Source organism: Lissotriton helveticus, chromosome 2_1 (assembly GCF_964261635.1).
Source record: "Lissotriton helveticus chromosome 2_1, aLisHel1.1, whole genome shotgun sequence".
Classification (NCBI taxonomy): Eukaryota; Metazoa; Chordata; class Amphibia; order Caudata; family Salamandridae; genus Lissotriton; species Lissotriton helveticus.
Window position 1 is genome coordinate 2,133,626,164 of NC_136059.1, and position 13,254 is coordinate 2,133,639,417.

The 13,254-nt window shown below is 42.1% G+C and overlaps 1 long non-coding RNA gene across 1 annotated transcript in view; it reads right to left on the minus strand.

Annotated features, from left to right (window-relative positions):
• Nucleotides 1-996: 996 nt before the first annotated feature.
• Nucleotides 997-13,254, minus strand: part of LOC144820034 (uncharacterized) — a 41,299-nt gene continuing 29,041 nt past the window's right edge. The window contains exon 4 of the long non-coding RNA XR_013607681.1: nucleotides 997-1,094. This is a non-coding gene — a long non-coding RNA (uncharacterized LOC144820034). The remainder of the gene's footprint in view (nucleotides 1,095-13,254) is intronic.

Consider the following 13,254-nt stretch of genomic DNA (forward strand, 5'->3'; position numbering starts at 1 on the left):
ACCATTGCTCAATATATACCATTTGTATCTATGTGAAGTATTCACACACTTCAGTTCCTCAACTAGTATGTATGTAATTTCCTAAGTACAAGCCACAGTTAGCAAATAGCAGACAATACATACCTTATATTAAACTGTCACTGATTTGTGAGTAAGTAGAATAATTGACAGCATTACATGTTGTGTAACACATGATCTTTGTATTGTTTTTTTATGAATACCCCCCATATAGACTCCCAACTGCCACTTGTCATCCTTTGTAACTGTTATGGCCAATGTGCATTATTCATTAGGTGTTGGCCAGTATCACGGATAAGCTACTTTGATGGTGACAGATTGACACAATATCAGCTATACCACTGCTGTACATTTGCCCGAACCCGCAAGGGTATATTGGGTCTCCCACCCCCTTTTTGTATACTACTGTGATGGCATTACATTTATAGAAATTTGTCACCAGACACAAGTTGGTGTGCGTTAAGTTGCTGTACGTAAGTATCATCCTACATCCAAAATATATCACTCATTTGCCTTGTTAATGGTTGTGATGTCAGACATTGTAAGTAACCACACCTCACACCTCACACCTTCAACAAAAACTTTGAGCAGCCTATTGATTGACAATCACACAAACACAGCACCATGACTTTGTAAATCTTGTTTTTAAACATACATGTTATGTTTATTAACATTGCACAACAATCTAATGGCTTTAGATGAACTTTTATAGGACTAAGCAAAAACATTGCCTCCATATTGTCTCATATAGCACGGCCTGCCATTGAGTGCACAATTTCATGATGTGATTCTTCATCCTCCTTATCCTCTGACGTGATTGTACATTCATAGTCCTATATGACATCATTCTTTACACATGTGTTGTGCAATATTGCACATACAATAATTATTTTGCACACCATTGGTGGTGATTATAGCTGTTATTTGCCTGATTTATCCAGGCATGGAAACCAAGATTTAAGTACCCCAAACATCAGTGCTGATTTTCCTCAATGCAGAATTGTATCTCTTGTGACTATCATTCTGTGCATTTGTGAAGGGGGTCATAATCCATGGTTAGAGACCATATCCTTGATCTGATGAAATAAGAATTTGAATTACATATTAGAAATAGTTGTGAATTTAAATGTGCTTGTTGGGTTCAACATATATGTTGAACAACTATGGATCAAGCATACATTTGAAGGTTAACATTTAGGAAGTTTATATTAAACTGTATTTTAAAAATACATGTTTTACATATATTGTACTATGCAAGGGTGTTTCTACCAGTGTAAAATATAATAGTAAACAACATCCATAGGTAAATAAAATTAAGGAAATTGATCACGTTTTGTATAGCCAAAACATCACAAAATGTGTTAATTTAAACGTACACGTTAATGTTGGATGTAGTTAACATGATGCTCATAACATAAGGCAAGTTATGTTGATTGGTATCAGAGACTGCCACAATCTCAGCCACACAAGCATTACTTTGGTTTGTATAGAAACACACTGATATATCAAAGCCAAACTCTTTATTGTAGATCAGATACACATGTAATTTCAAAGCCTTTGCTTATTGGAACCATTAACCATTCTAATCCATGCATCATATTCATTCAATATTTTTTGTTCATACAGCAACATTATGTTTATACATACGATATATTTGATAGATATATTTATACCGACAACATGGCTAAGTCAATCTAGTAAAGTAGTTGGTACAAGTTGTTGCTAGAAGAACTGACAGTCATCTGCACACATGTCCTCATCACTTTGTTTATTCGTCTGCATGTATATGGTTCTTATCTGTACATGTTGTACATGTTTTTCCGTAACACACAGGTTATGATTTATTGTTAGAAGGATATGTTACTTATTGTAACCATGCAAAAACTGTGAGGCCTTAGTATGTGAGAACTCAACCTCTACTTTTGCCTTGTGTCTCACAAGGTGCCAGGGATATGTGGGCAATAGTTATGTATTCGCTTGCACCCCAGACAAGCACATCTTTAAGGTGACTTGAACGTCTTGTTTATTTCACTTTTACACAAACAATCATTCTTATGTGGAGTTACATAACATTTGTTGATGTTAGTATTTCTATAGGTGCATCATGGTCATTCTCATGCATTGCATCAATATATTTGAGAATAATTGATAATTACTGATTTATGTGGTGTGCATCACAGATATGTACATTAGATCGAGCCATGGATTTAGTACTCCTAGGAATTTTGTCTACATATATATACTACCATCTGCAGCACACATGTTAAGAGGATCACAGAATTCTGACTACCTTTATTTTTTTTATCTTCTTATCTATACTGTATTTCCACCCCATTACACATATGCTCTCCCATAATGTTACACGGGTGAGTGTGTTGTTGGTAGACATCGCATGGGGATTCACCACATGGAATGTGAGTTAATGGCAATAGCTATGCTGGTATTGTGGGTGTGTCCTCTCACACTGAGCCATCACATTGAAAATATTACTTTGTTGGTTGTCCTGCATTGTGTGTGACAGTAGACATCCGGCAGTAGACACTTGCTTCACTGCAACCACTATGTGTACATTCAACTACATATTTACTCTAACCTTGGGAATCATATATTGTATTTAAACTAAGAGATATGAATATGTTTTTTTACTTACCAATCAGTAGTCCATATCCATCTCCTTCGCTCTCAAATCGCTTGCTGATTGTACTGTACCTGAATATATAGGCATCATGGGCACTTCCAGTGTACTTTGCTAGGACATTGGTAAAAAAGTCCATGATGATCCACAATCACCTGCACATTTATTGAATAATTGTGCTTCTGATTTCTCAAAATATGTGCAGTAGCTGCAGGTGGTACCAATTGCACATGTGTTCAATCTGTTGCACCAAGCACATGAGGGAATCCTGCAATGTCATAAAAACCTTGCTTGGTGACTAATTGTTGTTGGCTGGTTTTTGGAGATGCTGCAGTGTAAGGTTGATGATGGCATCCAACACGGATGGCAGGAATGCAGAAAAGGCACCCTGTAATATGCCAGCCAGAATTGCAGATGTCTTCTGGAATGAGCAAGAGCCCAACATGTGTAGGCCTGCCATCAAATTGACATACTAAAATATACCAAAAAGTGATGGCTGGAATGCATGCATTTATCTCAGTCACATTTATCTCAGTCACTGACTGGGGTCATTTATCTCAGTCACTCAGTCACAGTCACAGCTATATGCAAATCCGTCTTGACTCAGCTTCAATCAGTCCAGCTCAAACTGCTAAGCAAACCACTAGTTATGGGCTCATCAGCTTAATACAGCTTGGTTCTATTTAAACAGTGTGCACGGGAACCACGTCTGGGCATACCTGTCCCACTTAGGGGGACACACGGAAGTATTAAAAAAAGTGATGGATGGAATGCTTGAATTAATCTCAGCCACTTGTAATTACTGAGGCCTCATCCCAAACCATAGCTATTTTGCACACCATGTTACCTCAGTTTATATGCAAAAAAAGTTTTAACCCTGCTACAGTAGGACTAGTATTGTCAGAACTGCCTTGCCATGTCCTGCTTAAACTGGAACTTGGAGGATATACAATTGTTCATGTGAAAACACAAATTTTTTCACGAATTTTTCTATCCGACTGATTAATCCAGACTACAAGACTTAGACATACATGAGAAAGGTTTTTTCAATGTCTGTGCAACATTGGGTTGGCAGCAAAATTGGAATGACTAAAATTCTCATATTAACTACGAGCCCTCATCTTAATCTATTATTCTGTAGACTTGATTTATGACTTTAGAGAAAATAGGGAAATCCGAAGTTTAGGAACATGTAAAAAGCCTCACAGTGCAGTTAACACTGATTGCTTTACTAATAGTGCACAAAAATGGGACAATAAGTAGACTTATTTTGACAATAGATATATTGGAAATATTATTTTTTAAATGTAATTAGACTTTGGGGCGTTCATACCAGAAGAATATCTCATTTAATGGACACATGCTTTTTGCACAAGACCAATATTGGTGGTTTAGCTGCTCTTCTATGAAAGTTCGGACTGCACAGTCCTGTCCAAAAGTATAATTCTGGGAGGAGGTTTTTGCTTTCAATGGGTCCAAATATTTTAATAATTTTTCACAATATACAAAAACTGCATTATTAGACTGTGGTTTGATGGTTCATAACACATTTAGGGCCATATGTATCAAGATATTTTTCATTCGCAAATGCTACGAATCGCAAAAAACATTGTTTGCGAATGATAAATCGCTATTTGGAATGTATGAAGCAAATTCGCATTGCAAAATAAGAAATCGCAAAATTAGCGATTCCTTACGTTGGGAGCCCCAGAAATCTGCGATTTCTCTAGCGAATCCGAATTTTGCGATTTCTTAGTTTGCGAAAATCGCAAACGAGTAATCGCAAAATAAGAAATTGCAGGGTAATGTATGAAAAATTTGCAATTAGCTATTTGTCGAAATTCGCAATTTTGAGAATCGCATTTAACACCAAGGAGGAGCAGGTGGTAACCAGGTGCAAACTATTTAAGGAGTCCCACAATGCAACAGACTTTTCACCACAATGGCTGGGCGGTACGTGATAGCCAGGAGGCTGCGACTCCGAGCTGCTGCACAGAGGAGGAGACGCCAGGAGAGGATATGCCATGCGCGGATTACCCTGTTCCATCGGACTGAGGAGGACATCCATACACACTACAGGCTGGATGAAGAGAGCATCCTTGATTTAATTGAGGAACTCAAACCCATTCTTGTGCACCCCACACGCAGGACACGGATGTATGACGTTACAACGCATACTTTTACTCCGCGTACCATTACAACGCGGTATTTACAACGAATACCGTTACAACGCATAGCGCTTTGGGGTGCTGGATAGTGGTAAGTATAATTTACTATTCTAACTCCAGTCCCCGTGGACCCTAGGGAAGGTGTTGGATAGTAAATTAAACTTACCTCTTATCCTAGAGCGCCCCCCAGCGCAATGCGTTGTAATGCCATGCGTTGTAATGCCCGCGTTGTAATGGTAGTGCGGAGTAAAAGTTGCGTCGTAACGGGTGTGTACCGCAGGACACAGTTCATCCCCACCCACATCCAGGTCCTGTGCTCACTGCACCTCTTGGCATCAGGCAGCTTCCAGGGGGTGATAGCATCAGTAGGAGGGGTGTCACAGAGTGCATTGTCGTGTTTTTTCCACGCATTCCTTGATGCCATGGTACAGAGGATGCAATACCACATTCACTTCCCAAACACCCCATAGGCACTAGACTAGACCAAGCAAGGGTTCTATCAATTCGCACATTTCCCCCACATCATAGAATGCATAGATTGGACACATGTTGCCATATCCCCCCTCCCACAATGAGTATGTGTTCAGGAACCGCAAGTCATACCATTTTCTGAATATACAAGTGGTGTGTGATGCCAAACACATCATCACTGACATTGTAGCCAAATACCCAGGCAGCACACACAACTCTTTCATCTTTCGCCACAGTGGGATCCACCGTCGACTCACTAATGGGGAGTTTGGAGAGGGCTTACTACTAGGTAATTGCATAGGAAACAGTGACACAACAGTAAAGCACAGCAGTGGCAGGACAGTGAGTAACCTATTTTCCCTTACCTCACAGGTGACACTGCGTATGCAGTCCGGGACTTCATATTGACCCCATACTTAAATCCTGCAAACGCAAGGGAGCGGAGGTACAACAGTGCCCACATTGCCACCCGCAGTACCATTGAACGGACCTTTGGCATCCTCAAGAGCCATTTCAGATGCCTGCATAAGAGTGGAGGAGCCCTGCAATACAGCCGGGAGACCTGCTGCAAGATGGTGGTTGTGTGTGCCATGCTGCATAATATTGCCACTAGGAAAGGCACCCCAGTGGAGCTCAGCGAATCTGACACATCAGATGAGGAGGGGCCAGCTCAAGGACGCAAGCCAGCCGGTGTGATTGGAGCAGCAGCTGGGCGACAGAGGCCAGATGACATAACACAGAACTATTTCCAGGTGATAAATGGTGACACAATGCTATGTATTCAGGATTAACTGTGTTTAATTTCCCTAAAATCAGGAATCATGACATCACACAGCCTGTGTTGCACACATTGTGTATAGTGTTATCACGCACATGTTCCATTCACAGTGCATTTAAAAAGATTAGTCACTCATCCTTGCACTGGGTTGATCTACCCGTTGGTATTTGTAAGTCCTGGCACCTCATCCGGCGGCGCTGACGTCTCATTGCCCTGCGCCCCGCCTGCACATTCTCCTCATCATTGGCACCTGCAACCCTGTCATGACGCTCACTACGACGCCTTCCCTGTTGGGGGGTGGAGTGAGGCTACTGCGGCTTGACTGTGCATCCTCCTCTAGGGAACTGAGGACACCTGTCCCACCTGTGGCAACTGCACGCAGCTGATCCACAGCGCATGTCACCTGTAGTAAACCCCTGGCCATGTCCTTACTGCTGTGAGCTACCTCCCGCTGCATGCTAATGCTGCGCCTGGTCTGGATTGAGGTGGCTGAGGCCAGTCGGTTTACAGCACTTGTGAAGAGCTCAAGGCGTGTGTGGAGGCGCTGAGTTTCACAGCGCCTAGCAGCACGGTCCGCATGCATTTCCCCACAGAGTGCCTCCAGGCCACCCATATTGCCCCTGATGCCCACCCTAAGCTGTTTTTGTATCTGACGTATACCTCTCCCCTGCAGGAGCTGTGCCTGAAGCATGTTTCCCTCAAGGCCGCGGAACACGGACTCATCTCCCACCGCAGATGTATCTGGGGATGGGCGGACCCTGCGCCTAGATGGAATGACAGGTGTGGGACATGGAACAGCTCGTGGTCCTGATTCTGGCACAGACTGTCCCTGGGACTCAGTGCCACCCAGTTCGTCTTCCAGAGGTGGCAATGGAGCCACTGCAATGCGCCGGGGGCGTTTGGGTGATATGACTGGCTGCCCTCATCATCCTCCTCCTCCACTTGCCCTCGTTCTGCAACGCTGTGGGACTCTTCCTCCCTTCCACGCCTCTGGCCCTGTCTTTCCTGTAGTGCTGTGGACGTAAATGCACACATTAACTTACTGTCCAGTATTGCATTGGTAATGCAATAAATTACACTTTTTGCTTCATTACATGGGTCCAGACTATCTGTACAATGCCTTCACTCATGCACACATACTGCTTGAGAGTAGCTGGGATTCACTGTTCCACTGTTTGCTTCATGTGACTACATCTCCCATAATGCATTGCTGTGGTTGTGTGTGTGCCTGCACTGTATTGACATTTGGGATGTGTCCTGGGTCTCTCATGGGTGTGTGGGTGGGGTAGGGCAGTATCAGGGGTGTGATGGCATACTTCTTACCTTATCTTGGTCCTGGGGGGTTGGAGCTGTCTAGCTCAGCCACGCCGCTCACACTCTCCGGTTGTAAGGTAGCCTCCACCAGTTCCACCATTGGTGTTGAAGCTGGGGCAGTGGATGTCTCTCCTCCTGTCTCTTTTGCCTCCTGCAGCCAGGCAGCAACCCTTTCGTTCGAATGCTGGTGCATATCGTACCAGCGTTTCCGCAATTCCTCGACGCTGCGGTGGGTCACACCGATGGAATTCACTTTTGCTTGTATCTCCGCCCATATCCTTCTTTTCCTGGTCTCTGGCACTCTGAGTGAATTGTTGCCAAACAACAGCTCGTGACTGTGCACCATTTCCTGAATGAGCACCTCCTGTTCCCTTTCAGAAAACTTCGGTTTCCTCTTTCTCTGGCTTTCACCCTACTGCTCCTGCGTAGCTATTTCTCCCCTCTCTGTAGCACTGCACTGCTGCCTCAGCCCTCCTTCCAGCCTCTCACTCTGATTCTGGAACTCAGGTGCAGCATGGGTACTCACACTTCCTGTTTGTGATGTCATCAAGCTGCACCTGAGTTTCAGATTAGCAGATTCGCGAAATTCGCAATTTTGCGTTTTTTTCCGTTAAGGAATCGCAAAAGTGCGATTTTTTTTTACTTAAAAAATCGTTATTGGGGGAATCGCATTGAAAATAGCGATTTTTAAGAAATCACTATTTTATTGCGATTTCCTACATACATACCATTTTGCGATTCTGAAATTGCGATTCGCAAAAAATCGCAATTTCAGAATCGCAAACTGGGGAGCTTGATACATATGGACCCATGTCATCAGAATTTTTTTTACTATATCACCATGCTAATTGCAAAATCTAGAATAAAGCAGCATTAGAGAAAATGTGTTTGCTGCTGGGTAGGAGTCAGTGAAGTATGAACAGCTGTAGGGGAATTGTATGAATTGTACATGGAGGGACTTTTTTTACATTTTAAAGCGACAGTTATCATTTAAAGGAGCTGTTCAATACGGTGATTATGGAGCAACTTATTTTCAATTTATATTGTAATATTTTCTTTGGATGTGATTTTAAACCATTTGGCAACTAAGAATTCCTTTTAAAAAGTTACTTCTAATAATATTTGCCATAAAAAGCAACATGCACAGACATGCCAACTCATACTGATTGGTCTCTCTCCATATTAAGTTGTGTTGCGATCTGCATTACCTATTACCTGCCCTACTAGGAAGAATTTGAATTAGCAAATGAAGGTAAGCGAATTGAAGAATGCATGCTCCTGTAGGCAAGGCTTGAGTAAAACCATATTTACACTATGATAGCATTTCTCTGTAGTTCAACCAGAATTTCAAGTTCATCATCACAGTTTTTTCTCCCTTTATTAGATTTAACAAACTTAGAGAGAAGCACATTACAGCATAATAATAACACAGTGCTCAGAACAGCATAACCTGAAGATTAGCATATTACATCATTCCAACAAGTGCATTGTGCACTCAAGTCTTGGGAGAAGCAAGGAGAAGGAAATCCGTAGTAAGCCCATGTAGACACATCTAGCATTTTCAGCGTGATCATATGTAGCAAACTGCCGACCCATCACGGGGTATAGAACTGCTTCTTGACAATGCTTGCCATCCGCCTATGCACTGAACTTTTCTCTCTCATCCGATCTTCCACTCATAACAGGACAGGAGTCTAGCGAATTCAGTGTGGGACCACAGGTATCACCCTCATTCAACAGGCAGCATCACTGCCACCCTTTCTCAAAGGCACTGCCAGCAGCCCCTTCACCCGCACCTCAGCATCAGAGGCCCAATCACCCATTTCCAATTCATGGTCAAGCAGCTATGTTCTGAGTGGATCCCAAATAGCCCATGGCGAGATGCATCAAGAGTACATCATCACTGTTTAAGATGCCCTCATTTCCAAAAGCATATCACAGCGGGCTGTCACAGCATGCGCAATGATGCAATATAATGTGGCATTTGATAGATAAGCACCAGAGATAAGTGTAATTGAAAGGCTTTTGTATATGAAAAAACTGCATGTTTGTGTATAGTTATAAGGTATCTTAGAGAAGGGTCTTCATGTCATAGGGAGCCACTGTGATGTTGGCAAGAGGCTTGTTAGCACTCTCATGTGGGAGTGGCCTTCGTCTCTACCTGTCTGGTGGTAGGATTCACACCCAATCTAGCATTCACCAACACCTTTGCATGCTTTCAGATAACAACGGTGTCCTGTTATTCTTGTATGTCAGCAAAAATCCCAAAGGTGGAGAACACTGCTTGTTTGTAAAATTCCAAATAATGGCACTAACAAATAGAGTTCCTCCCCATTTAAGGGGGGCAAATATCACTTTTTCTCGCCCACATTTGCATGCCTCACATGGTAACCGCAGAGAGAAAAACAGTGTGCTACACAGCCTGCCCTAAACAGGGCAGTATTCCAATGCATTGACCCAGCAGCCCTGTGGTGCAGGTGCTGTGGTGCAGATGCTGCATAACATGTTTTGACAGTGTAACCAACTGGAGCTTCTCCATAGGAAACCTAGCTGTTCCCCCACTTCTTTTTTTATAGTTTAGTATTTTTATTCAGGCAAAATGGCAATATATGAATGCCAACAAAACATTCCATTTAGTAAATAAAGTACAGTAAGAAGGATATGCTAACAACAAGACTATAAGCAAAAGCCTTAAATTAAAAGCTGGAAGGTATACAAGTAAGCAGAGGAGAGAAAAAAAGAAAATAATTGTAAGAAAGGAGTGAAGGAGAAAATAAAGTTAGAGAAAAGGGAGAGAAAGAAGATGAGAAGATACTACACTTTTAATATACTATAGTAAAAAGAATTTCCTGAAAAACAATATATAAATGCATTATACAATGCTAAAAGCAAAAAAATAAAAATAAAAATAATAATGTGTTAAAGCCAAGCATTATATAACAAAATAGAAAGGTAGTAAACTGTATTACTAGCATGTAAAGTTAAATATCAAGTCAAAGGTTCCCACAATGTGTCACGATAAGCTGCTAGCAATGTAGAATGCAAATTGTAACAATCCAATCTATGGTTATGACAATGGCTATAACTTTTCCACATATCCCAAAATTCTTGCCTTTTACTTCGTGTGCCTGCTCGCTCAAGCTTATTTGTCCTGATAACTGATCCCATCCATTCCGCTAATGTTGGCGGGTTAATTTAAATCCATTTCATGCATATTTCCAGCCTTGCTAGTAATATCAAAAGGTATAGTGAACTATTCTGTTTTTTGCTTAGGCTAAGTCCTTCCCTGCTATCGTTACCATTAATGCTCCTCACCCCAAACATGACTAACCCCAAGTTTACCTCTATGTTCTGCTGAAGTACTTTTGGGAGAATCTTACCCACATCTGTCCAAAAGGCTTTTAGTTTAGGGCACCTCCAGAGTATATGGAGAGGAAGAGGTGTGGCTCCGTGGCTAGGGCGACTGACTCCGGAATCTGGGGATCACGGTTCGATCCCCGGCACCGGAGGCAGATTAGCCCAGCACCATGTGACTCTGGGCAATAGTTTACTTAATCTTCCCGACGGCCCCCAGCGCCTAGAGACCCTTATGGGTGATTGTGCGCTTTACAAATGTGGATTATTATTATATGGACATCATCCGCTCTCTCCTCGCCACATTTGGGACACTTTTCCACCCACCCCTCATCAGCTTGGACTATTTCGTTTGTGTCCAATGTATTGTGAATAAATGATTCCTTTTTAGGGGAGCAGATTTGACTATGTGCCAGCATGTAGACATTGATACTTGCCATAGGTTCAGGGTGTCAAGCGTCGGCAGGTCTTTCCCCCGGATCTCTGTGGGCAAGCTGAACTCCTCCTCTCCTGCTGATAATGAAATACCAGTACCACTGTGCTACTTCTTTCTTCATTACTCCCCCTTGGATTTTAGTCTCTAGCTCCACGTTTCCTGCGCCATCTTTCCCTAGAGTCTTTATCCAACTCGATAGCTGGTAGAATTCAAATTTAGAAATTGTCGCATTGGTTAGCTGCGATAATTGGTCTCATCCGACTAGTGATTTTTCTGTTATTATCTGGCCCCACTCTACTACTCCCCCTATTCTCAGTGGAGTTAATAACATGTCTCCTAAGCATTCTGGCATTCCTGGCGAGTCACAGATTGGGGCATTATCACTGTAGTACTAGATATTCCATAAACGCCTGGCTTGGAACCATAATTTGTCAGCTGACTCTAGAATCTTCAGTTTAACTTTTTTTAAATTTTGTATTATCAAATTTGTATAGAAAATGACTTCCTTTAGATGTTGTCATGGCTTGCAGGTAGGCTGGGTATAGTTGTTTTCTTTAAATAGCACTCTGATGTTCTTAAAGCGAAAAGCCCTATATTACTTATACATGTCCGGCTAGCAATCCTTCTGTGCTCCTTCCTCCTCCTGATCTTTTTCCAGGCTATTCTAACTCCTCTTGAGGCCCATATTAAACTGCTAATATCTGCCTGTATCTTGTTGAACTACTCTCTCCTAAATTCTAGGGGCATGGTGTTAAAAATGTATGTGAATTTGGGGAGTAACATCAAGTTAGAACTGCCCAAGAAGGACAGTGGTAAGCTTTTCCATGCATTTAAGAGTTTCTTGGATTCTGCAACCACTCTAATTAAAATTTGCTTGTGCTATTTTCCCAATCTCCCTCACTACCTGGAACCCAAGGTACCTTATCTGTTGTTTTACTATTGGAATGTTGCTCTGGGTGTTCCACTGCATGACTTCGGGTTTTCTGTTGATTTATCTGATAATTTCCCAAGTAGTTTGAGCACGTCTATTGTTCTTGGAAGTGTGCCTGCTAGGTCATCCGTTAATATCATTAGGTCATCTGCATAGAGTGCAAACTTCTTGACCCATGCTTTATACATAAAGGGGGTTATCCTCTGATTATGCCTCAATGCATTTGCTAAAGGCTCTATGTAAAGGTCAAACAGTAGTGGGGAGAGGAGGCATCCCTGCCTTGTTCCCCTCCCGATATTTATGTTGATTGTGAGGGCTCTGTTTACTGATATACGTGCTGTGGGGTTTTGTATAGAGTCTTTACTGCCGTTATATAGCTACTTCCCAGGTTGTATTCTGCTAGTACTTTGTGCAGATAGACCAAACTGACCCTATAGAACTCTTTTGCAGCGTAAAATGTGATTATAGATAAGGGGGATCATTCCTTAGTAGCCACATCTATTGCTCCCACCAGCTCGTGTTTTAACTCATGTATCTGTCTACCCCTTATGAAACCTTTTTGATCCTCATGTATCAGGGTGCCGACTACCTGGCCCAATCTTCTTGCCAGTATTTGGGTGTATATCTTGTAGTCGCTGTTCAACAAAGACAGTGGTCTACAAGACTCACAGTGTTTTGAGTCCTTCCCTGGTTTTAATAAGATGCATATTGTCGCTACTTCACATGATTTCAACAAATCCTGCCCCTCTTCAAATAACTTGTTAAATAACTCAGTCAGCTGGGGGACAAGCTCTTCTTTTAAGGACTTATAAAGCTCTTTGGCAACGCATCTGGGCCTGCTACTTATGCTTTTTTTTAACTCTTTTACTACGCCCATGACTTCTTCTTCTGTTACTTTAGCCTTGAGCCTGGCCCTATAATTATCTGGTAATGCCTGCTTTATCCAAATCTTGAGGTAGTCCTCGATCTGCTGTTCGTCAACCCTTATGTCCTCAGTATACAAGTTCTTGAAGAAGCTTCTAAATGCCGTCCTAATCTCTGCTTCTTCCATACTTGGATCCACTTAATTTTCCTCCTGTATACTTAAAATTTTATTACGGCTTTGTTCTGTCTTAGTTTTCCAAGCCAAGATTTTTCCACAACCCTCAC